The sequence below is a fragment of the Protopterus annectens genome, chromosome 7.part0, assembly GCF_019279795.1.
Source record: "Protopterus annectens isolate FY-2018-M chromosome 7.part0, PAN1.0, whole genome shotgun sequence".
Classification (NCBI taxonomy): Eukaryota; Metazoa; Chordata; order Ceratodontiformes; family Protopteridae; genus Protopterus; species Protopterus annectens.
This window is the reverse complement of record NC_056739.1, coordinates 41,747,088-41,763,431: the sequence shown is the minus strand read 5'-3', so window position 1 is coordinate 41,763,431 and position 16,344 is coordinate 41,747,088. Positions and strand designations below refer to the sequence as shown.

At 46.5% G+C, this 16,344-nt stretch overlaps 1 protein-coding gene across 1 annotated transcript in view; it reads left to right on the top strand.

The window, feature by feature from the left end:
- Positions 1-16,344, top strand: part of TMEM167B (transmembrane protein 167B) — a 316,219-nt gene that overhangs the window by 215,886 nt on the left and 83,989 nt on the right. The window lies entirely within an intron of this gene.

Below are 16,344 nucleotides of genomic sequence, written 5' to 3'. Positions count from 1 at the left end.
TTACACAAGAAAAACAAGGGCAACTATCTCATTACTTCAAAATACTTGCAAAAGTACCAGGCTTACTGCAAGGAAAATCCTGCAGGCTCTGGGATTCATGGCATCTTGCATTCTTCTTATCCCATGCGCAAAGTTGCACATGAGGAAACTTCAATGGTACCTAAAAAATCTATGGTCTCAACACAGTCACAGCTTGGAAGCGGAGATTCCAATAATTCCCTGTCTTCAAAAGGAATTCATTTGGTGGGCCCAAGCATGCCAAGTAAACACAGGCCTCCCATTCTGCAAGCCTCAAGCTACACAAGTCATAACCACAGACGCTTCAGATTACGCCTGGGGAGCGCACATGAAGGGCAGGTGCATTCAGGGCAGATGGCCCCGAAAAGAAAAGCACCTTCATATCAATCAAAAAGAAATGCTGGCAGTAATAAATGCAATCTCAGCGTTCAGAGAATTCCTGCATCCAGGACAACTACTCATAAGAACAGACAACACCACAGTAATGTGGTACATAAACAAACAAGGAGGGACTCATTCATACCCCTTGTGCAGACTAACCATGACTCTTTGGAACCTAGCTCTGGAAAGACAGATAGAACTTCAGGCACAGTACCTGCCAGGAATGGAAAACACACTGGCAGACACTCTGAGCAGGCATATGACAGACCCTCACGAATGGAAGCTACATCCACACGTATTTACAGAGATTGTTCAAGCGTGGGGAAGGCCAGATATAGATCTTTTTGCCTCCCACAAAAATCATCAATTAAAAAGGTTTTGCTCAAGGACCTTCCACCCAAAGGCCTGGAAAGTGGACGCTCTTTCCTTCACATGGACAACTTGGTCAGTTTATGCATTCCCACCACTACCTCTACTGCCCAAGGTACTTTTGAAAGTAAGGACAGACAAGCCGAGGATGATACTGATTGCTCCGGACTGGCCGAGACAACACTGGTATCCACTCCTGAGGAGCCTAACACACACTCCTCCGTGGCCCCTGCCTCTAACACCTCTACTGCTGACGCAGAACAATTTCAAAACCATTCACAGTCAGCTGAAAACTCTCAGTCTCGCTGCATGGAAAATTCCCTAACATCACATCAGACACTACTCTCCAAAGAAGTGCAGGATGTCATTTTGGAGGCCAGAAGACCATCTACTAGAAAAGCTTACTCCGCAAAATGGAAGCGGTTTTGCTGTTGGAATGAAAAACGAGGACAGGACCCTAGAAAATTGAACCTACCTCAGATTTTACAGTACCTAGCTGAACTTTTGAGCAATGGACTTTCATTTTCCTCAATCAAAATACATGCCTCAGCAATCTCTGCAGAATTCAACATGGATCCTCCTTTATTCTCACACCCACTCTGACAGTTCCTCAGAGGGGCTAAGAACATAAGACCTCCAAGGAAACAGCCAGTGCCAGCTTGGGACCTTAACTATGTACTGGAAAAATTGACATTACCTCCCTTTGAACCAGCTGCTTCAACAGAATTACAATATTTGTCCTGGAAAACAGCTTTTCTCCTGGCCATCACTTCAGCTCGTAGAGTATCTGAGTTACAGGCCCTCATGGCGGTGCAGCCATTCCTCATATTCCATCAGGACAGGGTTTCCCTTACCAACCCTTCCTTTATGCCTAAGGTGGTATCTAGGGTAGCCTTAAACCAGGCCATACACCTTCCTACCTTCTACCCTAACCCTCAAAACAAAGGGGAAAGGCTGCTTCACTCTTTAGACATCCATAGGCAGCTACGTTATTACTTGGACAGAACCAAACCCTTCAGAAAATCAGACCAACTACTCGTTTCCTATGCTGTGGGGGGTCAAGGGAAACCTGTTACTAAACAGACCATTTCCAAGTGGATTGGTCACTGCATACGCTTTTGTTATTCCTATCATGGAAAGCTTGTCCCTACTGGTATCAGACCTCACTCCACTAGGGCCACAGCCACCTCCACAGCCTTCCTCAGAGTAGTGCCTACTAAAGATATCTTGGAGGCAGCCACTTGGAGTTCTGTACATACCTTCACAAAACACTACCATCTGCCCTTATACTCCAGAACAAGAGCAGGCTTTGCCACTGCAGTTTTGCAGGGCATTCTAGCTCAACCCAGTTCCGTATAGTACCTACCACCCTATGCATAGCTTTGGGATTCTACCCATATGTGATTACTGCAGCTGTAATGCACGATGAACATAGTACAGTTTTGTACCTACCATAAATGTAGATGTTCGAGGGCTATTACAGCTGCAGTACATGTTTCCCACCCTCCTTCCCCACTTGGTAAGACCTTGGGGTCTGAATAACTATTCATACCTGCTGACTGGGTTATCCTGCTATGTTTTATTTGCTTACTTTTGTGTATTAGGCTTATTTATGTATTGCCTTCCTTTTGGGGGCACCTGACATCTGGGGCAAGAAAGACTGAAGAAGATGGCGTCGGCTGTGTCTTTTATACTCTAGCCTTCCTGACGTCAGAAGAGTACACGACAACAACCGACGCCGGACCAAGACTTTGGAATTCGGCCGACCGAGGGACCGCCTGCCGGCTGAAAACCCATATGTGATTACTGCAGCTGTAATAGCCCTCGAACATCTACATTTATGGTAGGTACAAAACTGTACTTTTTGCATAGGACCGAAACCGGATGCATTTTCCAAGTTCAGAGCTTGCTTTGCTAGGACCATTTTACAGGGACTTCTGGACTCTTGTTAGTGACCTCCTCCCTTTTTTATTCACCTCAATAAGATATGGTAATCTACCCAAATAGCTTAGGCTACTGCAGCAGTGATCAATGTATTGAGCAAAGAGCACTTGTAAGTAAACTCAACTACAGCAATAGATAATATTATGGATCACCCTTGCAGTAGCCGCCCCTCCCTCCACTACAACAGTAGATGTTCTTATGGATCACCCTTGCAGTAGCTGCCCCTCCCTCCAGCCCCAGATTTTTTTCACCTAGTGTTCTTGCTGTTGCCAGAGTGGGCTTGTTTTCACCCTCTCATATGTAGTTATTCAGTATGTTTTGTAGCACACCGTATGTATACAAGGCTGACTCACTCCTCCTTGGGGCAAAAAATCCTTTTGAAGTGTTTTGTATGCTCTAACTGCCTTTTGTATGGATCGCCTCAAGCTCTCCTGGAAGTAGGAATGCATGGAAGAAGCTCAAAGCTTTGGGAAGCTAGTTGGTACAGGGGGCAATTCCCAAACACCTTAGGCTGCTACTATGGTGATTATCAGGGTATTTATCATTATGATAAGTTTACTTCCACGGCTGTACTTCTGTTGTTGTTACCTCTTCATGTTCACATAAAAGTGAAATCTGTGTTTCCTTCCCTTTTAAACATGTGCATGACATTTTGTGCTGGTACAGATGCAATAGTAGACATTTGTGTTCTGTTTCCATGTATGGTACTTCTTAAGGAGCAGTTGTAAACAGATTGAGAAACCTATAATGTTATGTTGTCCTATCTTGCTTTCATTCTTACTTGATGGGCTCAGAACCGATCCTCAGTTCCAACTCGGCTGCATTCTAAAGCTCAGAGTCTTCCACTTGGCTTGTGGCTGAAAACCCTATCCCATGATGCACTAGTGTGCTACCTCAGATCTCATTTGCCACAAAGCAAGTCGGAGGTCTCCATTTTGGCTGTGCCTGAGTCTAAATTTTTCTTTGAATATTTTTCAAATTTTAGGGTTAATTCTAGCATTATAATGCGATAGTAAATAGCATTTTCTAGTTTAATTTAATTGTTAACTCTTTCTATTATTTACCGCCTGATTGCTGTTTAACTCCTTTTTTGGCCGTCATTTCTTGTTAGGCCTTCTCCCCGTCCCATTTGTTGTTTTTGCTTAAGCGTTTATCTGTAAAGTGTGACTTTGTATTTCCTGCTTGCTGCTCTTATTTCTTGTGTGGTGTTCCCAGAGCAGTTGGTCCATTTCAGTTAGAGGGCTACCCCCTTCCCTGTGTGTCATATACTGGGTGTATCCATTTAAGTTAGAGGAACACCAGCCCGTTTTAAGTTGCAGCACAATCGAGTCTTTCTCCTTGTGCTTTTTCCCTTGTGTGCTGTGCTTAGACTTGTATACATAGACATTGTTCATATTCCTGGTGTGCTGTAGTTAGCATTATGAGTGAATGTTGAACTTTAATGTTTAGGTTTTCTTAGTGCTGCGTTGTTAAGTCGATATAATTGCCAATATTGTCCAAGGAACAGAAGAAAGCTAAACCATCTGGTTTTAAGAAATGCCAAAAATGTTCTCAAAAGATGTCTTTGACTGATGGGCACAGGATTTGTGTCTATGTCTCGATGCCATGCGTCTTTAAGAATCTTGTAGTATCTGTCACTCATTTAGTTCCAGAGTTTTACTTGAGAGAAAGAACAAACTGATTGTAAGGGGGCTTTTAAAAGTGCCTTTCTCAGAAGCTTTGGAAAGTCAGACAACCTCCAGCAAATCTCCACCTTCTAAATCTGACAGATCTAACAAAAGGTCATCTTCTTCATCCTCAGGCCATTTGGAGCTTGCCAAAAAAGTTTCCAAATCGACTCACTCGGATCCGAAAGAACATGGGCCTGATAAGTCTTCATCCTCGGCTCCTAAGTTTTTGGAACCATTGGAAAAACGTTTTCAAAGCCGATATTCTGAATTGACACCGGTCTCCCCAACATTGAGATCATTCATACTACAGAGAAGTTCCTCGCAGACTCCTTCATCTCTGTCCTCCAGAACCTTATCAGATGGTGACATGGATAGGGTGGTGCGAAGGTTCTTGGAGTCGCCGGCGCTAGCCAAAATTCTGTCTGCTCCATCCCATTCAGACCCAGAGCCAGTGAAGATTTTTTCATCCACTATGATTCCTCCTCTGAACTAACCTGGATCATCAGAGCAGGAATGTCTGGAACCAGTCGTGATAGAACCATTGGTGCCAAGACCCACCATTGATTTCGGAACAGTCTTCTGCTCCGACATCCTCGGTGCTGTCCGGGATGTCTAGAGGGCAAAGCACTCCAGCCGGGTCCAGGGAGGGGACTCTGGTCCTACATTTGTCAGGTCCGAGTTTACCCCTCGGTGCTTCGGCATGGGTGAGCTCAGTGCCTTTATCAGCTTCGGAGCTGGCTCCCTTGGTTCTGGGAATTTCCTCTGTCTCCTGAGCCTGAGGGATACTCTGATCAGGGGAGAGGGGCTTTTGAGCTGATGGAGTGTGCTGTCCTCCCACACAGCACCCCAACCACAGACTAGTGGAGATCCTAGGCCTCAGGTTACCCCATCATGTGAACTTCCCTCTTCCAAAACCTCTCCAGAATTTCCTTCTGAAGAGAGCCCCTGGAAGAGGTTTTGCAAGAGGAAGCATATTGACTCCCTGGATGAGTCTCTAACATCTGACACTGACCTTGAGGAATCAGAAGGGTCCCCACGGTTACCTTCTGAGGATATCTCCATTGCAGATATCCTAGAGGTACTTAAGCACAGAGGCGGCTGGAGGTCCATCAACCCTTCTGAGGAGGAGCCAGTGTACCTGAAAGCCTTCGGATATCACCCTTCAGCCTCCTGGGTATCTCTGCCTTTTGATAAACTTTTGGAACTCGTTAGTCAGAAGGCGTGAGACACAGTGGAACCAGTCCCTCGGAGGCCTAACAGATTTATTACAGCCCCAATTTTCTATCTAAGGGCATTCCTGTGGATGCTATGGTGGTGGCAGCAGCCACCAAGAAGGAACTTGCCGAAACATCCTCATCTGTCCATCCACCTAACAAAGAGTCTTGTGCGATGGACAGATATGGGAAGTGCATCTTTACTGCAGTGACCTTTGCCCTCAGATTGCTGAATTACTTGGCACACTTCACAAGGCTACAGAGAGATCTCCTGAAGCAGCTAGGAGATGCTCTTCAAGGTTCATTAGCTGCAGGGGTCTCAGATAAGGTGACCTCTCAGCTATCCACCTTAACCTCAGTAGTGAACTCCTCCATGAGACTTATTTCATATGCAGCCGATGGGGCGAGTAGAGCAGCAGGTTTGGGAGTTTCCCTAAGGAGACACTCTGGATGCGCTTGTGTAACTTCGCGGAACCCTTTAAGTCTACCTTTGTCAGTGTCTCTTTCGATGGTTCCTCACTTTTTAGACCGAAAGTCAAAGATACACTCACCAGATGCAAGCAGGAAGGTAAAACTCCCTGTGCTGTAGGAGTACGTTTTTCCATATCTTTGAGACCGTATCCTAAGGGTCTGAAGGGGGGGGGGGGTGTGGTTCAAGCAATCCCAGGGAGTTTTTCCAGACGCACGAGGTGAACCTTTCCCCAGGGACAGAGGGGGAGGTAATAATGGTAGACGCTGTCCTCGCAGCAGAGGGGGTCAGCAGAACCAGGGCGACCACAATTCCTTTCTCGGTAGGCCATTTCAGCTCTCCTGAAGGGAGGCTTGCCTACCCACCTCTGGAGGCAGTCGGGGGTCATTTATCTTTGGACCTGGAAGCCTGGCGAGAAATTACAAGAGACAGATGGGTACAAAGCATAATATGCAGAGGCTGCTCCATATCCTTTTCCCTCCCCATCCCAATCTCGAAAGACATCCCAGACGCTCCACCCAGTGAAAGGGATCAAGCAACTGTAGATATTCAAAAGTTGCTAGACAAGAGTCCTCCAAAGAGTCCCCGCAGACCAGATAGGATCCAGAGCTTATTCAAGATTCTCTTTAGTGCCAAAAAGAACAGGGGACTGGAAGCCCATCTTGGATCTCAGAAAATTAAACGAATCTGTAAAGAAGACCAAGTTTCGGATGGTGACACTGAAGTCAATTCTCCCCTTTTTAGGTAAAGACTGTTGGATGTGCTATATAGACATCCAAGATGCGTACTACCACATAAAAATGGACAAGCCATCAAGGAATCATCTGCGCTTCCAGCTGGGAGCCAGTCACTGCCAGTTTCGAGCACTGCCCTTTGGTCTCACTACAGCCCCCAGAGTGTTCACCAAATGCAAGGCAATGGTTATGGCTCACTTGAAGCGTCTAGTATTCCAAGTGTTTCCATACTTAGATGACTGGCTCCTAACTGCCACCACCAAGCATCTACTCCAACAAGCTAGTCACACTTGGGGATTGCTATAAATTCAGAAAAATCGGCCTTGTTGCCATCGCAACATATCGTCTATATAGGAGAACACCTAGACACAGTCTCAATGATGGCAAGATTGCTGGAGGAAAGAGTTTCGTTACTCAGACAAGCAAATTTTCAATCTCATGTCGAAGACCAAAGTGAAAGTTAAAATAGATCTGCTATTGTTAATCCTCGTTCATTCCTTACGTGTAGGTAGTCTGTGCCGACCTCGGAACCGAGCCGGCCATCTTCCAAGCTCGTGCCAGCCGCAAACTCTTGAGCTAAACTCTTACCCAGAATTCCCCTCTCCCTGTTACCTCAGATTTTGTTTGCCTCATCGCCATTCATTCGTGTCAAGCCATTGCTCTTGAGCTATGTTACTTTATTTATTTTATTACCTTGTAAATTTACCTTTCTTCAAGGAAATTTATTTCTATAGTTGTTTCTTACCCTATCGCATCTGGCGACTCTGTTTTCTAAGTGTTTACCCTCTTTCTTACCTTGTTGGTATCTGTCTTACCATCGTTGGTAATCTTTCCCCTTGTACCTTCGGGTATTCTTTGTACCGTAGCTGGTACTCTACTTTCCCCCGTACCTTCGGGTATCCTTGTACCGTAGCTGGTACTCTACTTTCCCCCGTACCTTCGGGTATCCTTGTACCGTAGCTGGTACTCTACTTTCCCCCGTACCTTCGGGTATCCTTGTACCGTAGCTGGTACTCTACTTTCCCATCCTTGTACCGTAGCTGGTACTCTACTTTCCCCCGTACCTTCGGGTATCCTTGTACCGTAGCTGGTACTCTACTTTCCCCCGTACCTTCGGGTATTTGTACCGTAGCTGGTACTCTATTTTCCCTTTTTCTTTCCTTCTATCTGTTTTTTCTCTCATCTATCATGGCAGAAAAGAAAGGCTGTCCAGCTTTTAAGTGGTGTACTAGTTGTGGCCACAAGTTAACTACTTCAGATGCACATGCCTTATGTGTGTACTGCTTGGGTGAATCTTACTTAACTGTCGACCCACCTTGTGGGATTTAATTTTTTCTTCCCAGACACTTTTAGGGAGGAAAAACAAACTTATTCTAAAGGGTATTATGAAAACCCCTTTTAGAGATGCTATTTCTGGGTCAGAGGCTTCATCCCCTCCTAGCTCCCATAGAAAGAAAGACTACCCAAAGAAGACTAAGTCTCTTCCTTCGTCCCCCCGCTGGGACCCCCAAGAACCGAGACCAAAGAAAGTTAAATTTGTCTTCTGAATTGACTTCTTCAGCTCCGAGACTTTCGGAACCGAGCCCTACAGCTCTGAAACTGTCGGCACCGACTCCTACTATGGCACTGAGTGTGCTTCAGACAGCACTGGAACCGAGGGGCTCTTCGGCTCAGACCCTTTCACTGGCACTGAACTGTCGATGCAGACTACTACAACGTGGAGGGATTTCCTGGTGCCTGAACCTTCTTTGGCACTGACAGTGCTCTCGGCACCGACTCTCCAGTCGGTTCTGAGTACTCCTTGGTCAGCGCAGACTCTCTTGGCACCGACTACGGTGCCAACCTTGTCAGTGCAGATTCTGTTCTCAGCACCGACAAAACTCTCGGTGCAGACACCGATAGTACAAGCTATTACAGCACCGTTGCCTTCGGTGCAGACACCTATCCTACCTGCTGTTGCAACTTATTTTCCTTTTAAAGACCCCTTTGCGGGCTCTCAATTTACTCCATCTCTAGATAGACCGGACTCCCCATCAACTATGTCCATGAGATCCACTAGAAGCTTCTCTGAACATGAGGTGGCGCATATTATGGACCAGTTGCTTTTGGCTAGAGGAATCCCACTCCCAAGATCTATCCCCTCCCTGAGGGCGCATATTATGGACCAGTGCTGGCTAGCTAGAGGAATCCCACTCCCAAGATCTATCCCTCCCTTGGAGGGGAACATTTTTCCTCAGAGATGCCTACTTGTTCTCCTCCATCATCTTCAGCCTTTAAGCCCCTTCCTAGAGCACAGACTTCCCCTGCTGCGGCTCCTTTTGTAGACCTTGCTAAGGAACCACAGCTGCCTTTTTGGCAGGAGAGACACTTTTTACTCCTGTCACTTCTCAGGATGCTAGCTGTGGCACAGTTTCCCCTGCGTCCCCTGGCCATCCGGAGACTCCTAGTTGGCAGGTTGGCTTGCTTGAGCGAGGGGTGACCGTAGGCTCCCACCCCTCCTTAGGTGGACCAGCCTTTCAACTTATGGAGAAGGCTCGTGCCACCAGGTTTCCCGTCCTCCTCTGGCCCACAACTCTCCCAAACCACCCCTAGCGGACACCAGGCACAAGGGCCTCGGGATACACTCCCACAGGAGGCCCCTCTTGCGCTGTCTTCCCCAGCATCTTCCTCTGAGGAAGTTCATCACAAGAGTTTGTGTAAGAGGAAGCATGTGGACTCCCCAGAAGAGTCCCTAACGGAAGATGCAGATTTTGATGATGGGGACTGGTCCCATCGATCACCCTCTGAAGTATCCTTTGGGGATATCCTTGAAATCCTTAAACAGAGAGGTGATTGGCAGCCCTCTAACCCAACCTCTGAAGAGTCTGTGTTCCTGCAGGTCTTTCCTGCCCAGCCCCCTTCCTCCTGGGTTACTCCACCTGCCAACGAACTTGTCCGGCTCATCATGCAACGTGCATGGAAGGCTCCTGACACTGTTGAGGCCATTCCCCAGAGGCCAGATAAAATCTTGTCCCCTCCAGATACTGCCCCCCACTGGTCCAAAGGTCTTCCAGTAGATGCCATGGTAGTGGCGGCCGCAACTAAAAAGGATCTGGCAGAAGAGAGTCAGACTGTCCATCCGCCCAACAAGGCGTCCCGGGCACTGGACAGATTAGGGAAGCGTAACTTTGCAGTTAGGTCCCTGAATTATATGGCGCATTTCACCAGGCTTCAAAGAGACTTAATTTCTGAGCTCTCTGAAACTTTGGCCGGAGCTGTGTCTGATGAGATCCGTGACAAAGTGGCCTCACAGCCACCCTTGAATCAGTGTCCAACTCCAACATGCGTCTGATTTCTCATGCATCAGAAGGAGCAGCTAGAGCAGTGGGTGCAGGCATAGTCATGAGACTGCATACCTGGATGCATCTGTATGACCTCAAGGATCCCTTCAAGGCTTCCTTTCTAAACGCTGCATTGAAGCTTCTTCATTATTTGGACCCAAGGTGAAAGACACACTGGCTAGATGTGAATAGGATGGTAAGACCCTTGCTGCCATGGGCATCCGTTACTCTTCCCTTCAACCGGCATTCTCCAGAAACCAGAAGAGCGGGAAGATGTGGCATAAAATCTCAAGGTTCTTTCCATGACACACGAGCCGATTTCTCCCCTAGAGGCAGCAGGGGAAACTCATATGGAAGACGCCCCTTTCAGGGCAGAGGAGGTTCGCAAAACCAGGGTTAGAGACTCCTTCTCTGGTCAGTCCTACCAGCGCTCCTGAAGAGCGGCCTAACTGCTTTCCTCTGGAAGAGGTTGGGGTCATTTCTCTTTGTACTCTTCTGCCTGGTTAACCATTACCACCGACTCTTGGGTACAAGAGAGAATAGCCAGAGGTTATCATATCCCCTTCGATCTTTGTCCTGTCCCCCTAAGAAACCTTCCTGATGTTCCACCCAGTCAAAGGGAAGAAGCAGCATTAGAGATCTCAAAGCTGCTAAAAAAAAAATGTCATCCAAGTAGTCCCCCCAGCCCAGATAGGATCCGGATTCTACTCAAGACTATTTTTGGTGCCAAAAAAGACCGGGGATTGGAGACCAATTTTGGATTTCAGTGTATTAAACAAGTTTGTAAAGGCACAGAAATTCCGGATGGTCACAATTCAGTCTATCCTCCCACTCATGGAAAAAGACTATTGGATGTGCTCTATAGATCTTCAAGATGCGTACTACCACATGAAGGTGGACAGACCATCAAGAAGATTCCTTCGCTTCCGTGTGGGAGCCGGTCATTACCAGTTCTGAGTACTGCCCTTCGTACTATCTACAGCCCCCAGAGTGTTCACAAAGTGCATGGCAGTTGTCACAGCTCACTTGCGACTACAGGGATTCCACGTGTTTCCATACCTAGACGACTGGCTCATTACCGCCTTCACCAGACATCTATTGGAAGCTCCTCTCACCGCAGGAAGGCTAGGCATAACTGTAAACTGGCAAAAATCTAACCTGACCCCATCTCAGTCCATAGATTTCACTGGGGTCCTGTTGAATACAAAAAACTGCAGGGCATCCATTCCACAGCACAGAGTCCTAAGGATAAAACAACAACTCATACCGATCTTTTCAAGAGAAAAATCCATGGCACATTCTATTCTCCAGCTGCTGGGTTCCATGGCAACCTCCATCACTATTGTCCCCCTTGCGAGGTTCCACATGAGGCTTCTACAATGGCTACTACTCACCTAGTGGTATCCCTTTCAGTACCCTCTTTCATCCAATATTCTGGTAACCCAGAGGTGCAAACAAGACTTAATTTGGTGGATGTCACAGAACCCGTCACAATGGTTTCGCCCCTTTACCCCCCCCCCCAACAGCTCAAGGCTACAGTGACCACGGACGCCACCCTGATGGGGTGGGAGGGCTGTTTCAGGGAAAGACAGTCCAGAGCACATGGTCCAACATGGAGGCCCATCTGCATATAAATGTCCTAGAGCTGAGGGCGGTGCTTCTAGCGTTGCAAACATTCAGTTCCCTACTACCGTCAGGGACTATTGTGATACAATCAGACAACATGGCGGTAGTCTGGTACATCAACAAACAAGGCAGAACCAAATCTTACCCACTTTGTCGGGAGGCCATGAGAATATGGCAATGGGCAGTGACTACCAACCGCTTTCTCATTGCAATGCACATTCCCGGGATTTCCAGTGTGATAGCAGACAGACTCAGCAGGTGCATTCAGCAACCTCACGAGTGGTCCCTGAATCCTTTAGTAGCAGCGGAGATTTTCAACCACTGGAGTCTCCCTTCCTGCGACCTCTTTACATCCCAATCAATTACAAATACAGCAATTACTTCTCCCTGATTCCCCCTCAGGGACAGTCACCCAGGGATGCTCTAGTCCACGATTGGCCCTCGGGTCTACTTTATGCTTTCCCTCTTCCCCCAGTTCCTGAAGAAAGCCCGCCAGTCGAAGAGCACAGTAATCCTCATAGCGCCATATTGGCATTGCCAAATTTGGTTCCCCTTTCTATGGCCTCACCTGCTAGATCAACTATGGATTCTCAGTCCAACTCCGGATTTGATCTCCCATCCACAGAACCTGATTCACCCCAACTTGAACAGCCTGAAGCTCACAGCTTGGCTCCTCCTCTTCCTGTGATTGCCAGGCAGACTGACCTTTCTTCCCCAGTACATGACATTCTTATGCATCTCATAAGTCTTCCACCAGAAATACATATTTCAGCAAGTGGAAAAGGTTTACTATTTGGCTGAAGGAAAAGCAGATAGATCCCTTTTCAACACCGGTGCCGGTGGAACTGGAATACCTGTCAAGTTTATTCCAATCTGGACTTTCGGCTTCTACCATTCGGGTTCATTTGGCCGCAGTATCTAATTTTCACAATGGTGTCTGAGTCTTCCCTTATGCCACACAAATTATGCAAGACCTTTCTAAAAGGCTTAAATCATTTGAAACTCCCATTTAGAGAACCTATCCAGCCATAGGACCTGTCATTAGTCCTGCAAGCCCTAACAACCCCACCTTTTGAACCAGCTTCTTCATGCAACCTCATGTTTCTTTCATGGAAAACTTTGTTCTTGGTTGCCATTACTTCTGCCAGACATATTTCTGAATTTCAAGCTCTGTGCATCAAACAGCCCTAATTGACCTTTCATAAAGATGGTGTCATTGAGAACTAATCAATCCTTTCTACTAAAAGTGATCTCTGAAGTGTCCATTAACCAAACCATTGAATTGCCAGTTTTCTTATCCCAATCATTCTAACAGGGGAGAGTATTTCCTACATACCCTAGACATTCACAGGCAAATTTGTTTCTACCTGGACAGAACTAAGGCGTCTTGCAGATCAGATCAGTTATTCTTAGCTTATTCTGGACCTAGATTAGGATGTGCTGTTTCTAAGGTCACATTGGCTAAATGGTTAAAAGACTGTGTAACATTTATTTACAAAGAGCACAATATCCCTCTAACTACAGCCATAAGGGCTCTTTCCACAAGGTCAGTAGCAATTTCTGCTGCCTTCCATGCTAGAGCTTCTTTACATGACATTTGTGCAGCTGCAACTTGGGCTAGACCTCATACCTTCATCAATTATTACAAATTGGATTTGGCCTCCAGAGGGAAGAGCATCTTTTGGTTCAGTGGTGCTCAGAAATGTCCTTCCATGAGAGCCTCCCAGTAATAAAGGTAACTGGGGACTCTGTCCCACACAAGGAATGAACGAGGATTAACAATATCAGATAAAGAAGTTCTGTCTTACCATAATGTTCCATCCGTATTGTTTATCCTCGTTAAGTCATTACGACCCACCCTCCTTCCCCCTCCTGAGGCTTAAAGTGGATCTCACCATCCGGTTCCATTAGGTCATTTGATCAGAGATGGCCTCTACCTTCTTTTGACTTGCAAACTCAATCTGAGGTAATGGAGAGGGGAATTCTGGGTAAGAGTTTAGCTCGAGAGTTTGAGGCTGGCGCGAGCTTGGAAGATGGCCGGCTCACTTCCGAGATCGGAACCGACTAACCACATGTAATGACTGAACGAGGATCAACAATACAGATGGAACGTTATGGTAAGACATAACTTCTTTTTCGAGTACTGGGAACCATGGCAGCAGCGATAACTTTAGTCCCTTTAGCTTGCTTACACATGAGAATTCTTTAATGGCTCCTGTTTGCCCAATGGTCGTTACAAGAACTACCCATGTCCCACAAAATCACAATCACGGAATCACTCCTTTCCAGTCACGTGACAGTAGATCGTCCCTTTCTTCCTTAACAGCCTATAGCCATGGTGACTACAGACTCTTCCCAGATTGGGGGGGGGGGGTATTATCTGGGAAGGACTGTCCAAGGCACCTGGCAGGACCGCAAGGCCCACCTGCACATCAGTGTCCTACAGATGAGAGCTGTGCGCTTAGTGTTCCAGGCACTTCAGAATTCTCTTCCACTAGGAACGATTACAATTCAGACAGACAACATGTCGGTGGCCTGGTAAATAAACAACCAAGGAGGAACTAGGTCTTACCCCCTTTGTTGAGAGGCACTCAGAGTGTGAGAATGGGCAACATCTTCCCAACGCTTTCTAGTGGCAATGCATATCCCGGGGAGATCCAACGTGGTAGCAGACAGACTTGGCAGGGCAATACTCATGCCTCACGAGTGGTCCCTAATGCAAGAGATAGCGGAAAGGATTTTCCAAAAGTGGGGCCAGCCTTGCTGTGACATCTTTGCCACCCCCCCCCCCAAACACCAAATGCAGCAACTACTTTGCCCTAGTCCCCACTCCGGGGGAGTCACCAAGAGACGCACAATTGGCCCTCTGGACTTCTTTGTGCCTTTCCCCCCTTCCCTGTAATACCCAAAGTCATCCAGAAAGCCAAATCCTTGGGAAGTGGCCTGATTCTCATTGCACCATGCTGGCCTTGTCGGATCTGTTTTCCCTTCCTTTGGCTTCATCTTTAGGAGGAACCGTGGATTCTGAACCCAGTTCTGGACCTTCCGATTCATTTGTCGGGAATGCACCAATCCTCCCTCCAGACCCTCAAGGTGATAGCTTGGCTGCTCCAGTTCCAAATATAGTCAGGCTTCAGTAAAGCACATACTACTTTACTCATACAAGTCCTCTACCAGAAAATTATATCTCAGTAAATGGAGGAGATTCTCTTATTGGGCTTCAGAAAGAAATCTTGACCCTTTTCCTGCGCTGATTAGATATGTTTTGGATTTCCTGGCTGAATTGTTTCATAAAGGCTCCCTGTAGCTACTGTCAGAGTTCAAGTTGGCTACAATTTACAATTTTCATACAGGTGATGCAACTCCAAATTTGATGTCCCACAGATTATGCAGAGCATTTCTGAAGGGCACCTGCTTAAGACTTCCCATCAAGGACCCTCTTCCACCTTGGGATCTAAATTTTGTACCGTCTCACCTAATCCTTCCTCCATTTGAGCCCGCATCAACATGTGACATCAAAGTTTTATCATGGAAAACAATTTTACTGATTGCTACCATGTCTGCCAGAAGAGTCCCTGAGCTTCAAGCTTTGTCAATCAGACCTCCTTATATAGTTTTCCATAAGGACAGGGTGTCTCTGTGAACTAATCCATCGTTATTGCCAAAGGTGTGCTCAGAAGCTAATCTTAATCTGTTGAGCTTCCAGTTTTTTTCCCCAATCATGGCAACAAGGCAGAATATGCACTCCATCAGTTGAAAGTACATAGACAACTTCACTTCTATTTACACAGAACTAAAGTTTTCAGGAAATCTGATCAGCTGTTAATCTCCTTTTCAGAGGCTAAAAAAGGTGACCCTTTTTCAAAGGTCACACTTTCGAGATGGCTTTCAAATTGTATCACATTTATATACACTTCTAACAATAGACATCTTCCCTTTAGAATCAAATGTCACTCCACAAGGGCGATTGCAACTTCATCTGTGTTTCAGGCTAGACTGCCACTAGATAATATTTGCGCCGCAGCTACGTGGGCCAAGCCTCACACATTCATTACTCATTACAAGGTAGACTTGGCCTCCAGGGACAGGGCCTCTTTTGTTTCCACTGTCCTGAAGAATATACTCCCGTGAGCCGCCCAGGAAATATGGTGCAAGGGATGCTGTCTCAACCAGTAAGAATGAAGGCAAGATAGGACAACATGCAAACATAAAGACATTAAGTACTTGCCATAATGTTCCATGTTTGTTGTCCATCTTGCCTTCATTCTTACATCCCACTCACCTTCCCCCAGCCTAGAGTTTCTGGAGGGCCAAGAGAATTTTTTTCCTTTTAGCAAGGAAGTTTTCTGACTTCCACTCTACACACTGTAATTTCCTGTAATGCTGTACAAGTTGATACTTGCTGTAAATATTGCCAAATAAGATCTGACGTAGCACACTAGTGCATCATAGGATAGGGTTTTCAGCCACTAGCCAAGTGGAAGACTCTGAGGTTTAGAATGCGGCCGAGCCCAACTAGTAAGAATGAAGGCAAGTTGGACAACATACATGGAACATTATGGTAAGTACATAACTTCTTTATATATTCTGCAGTCATGG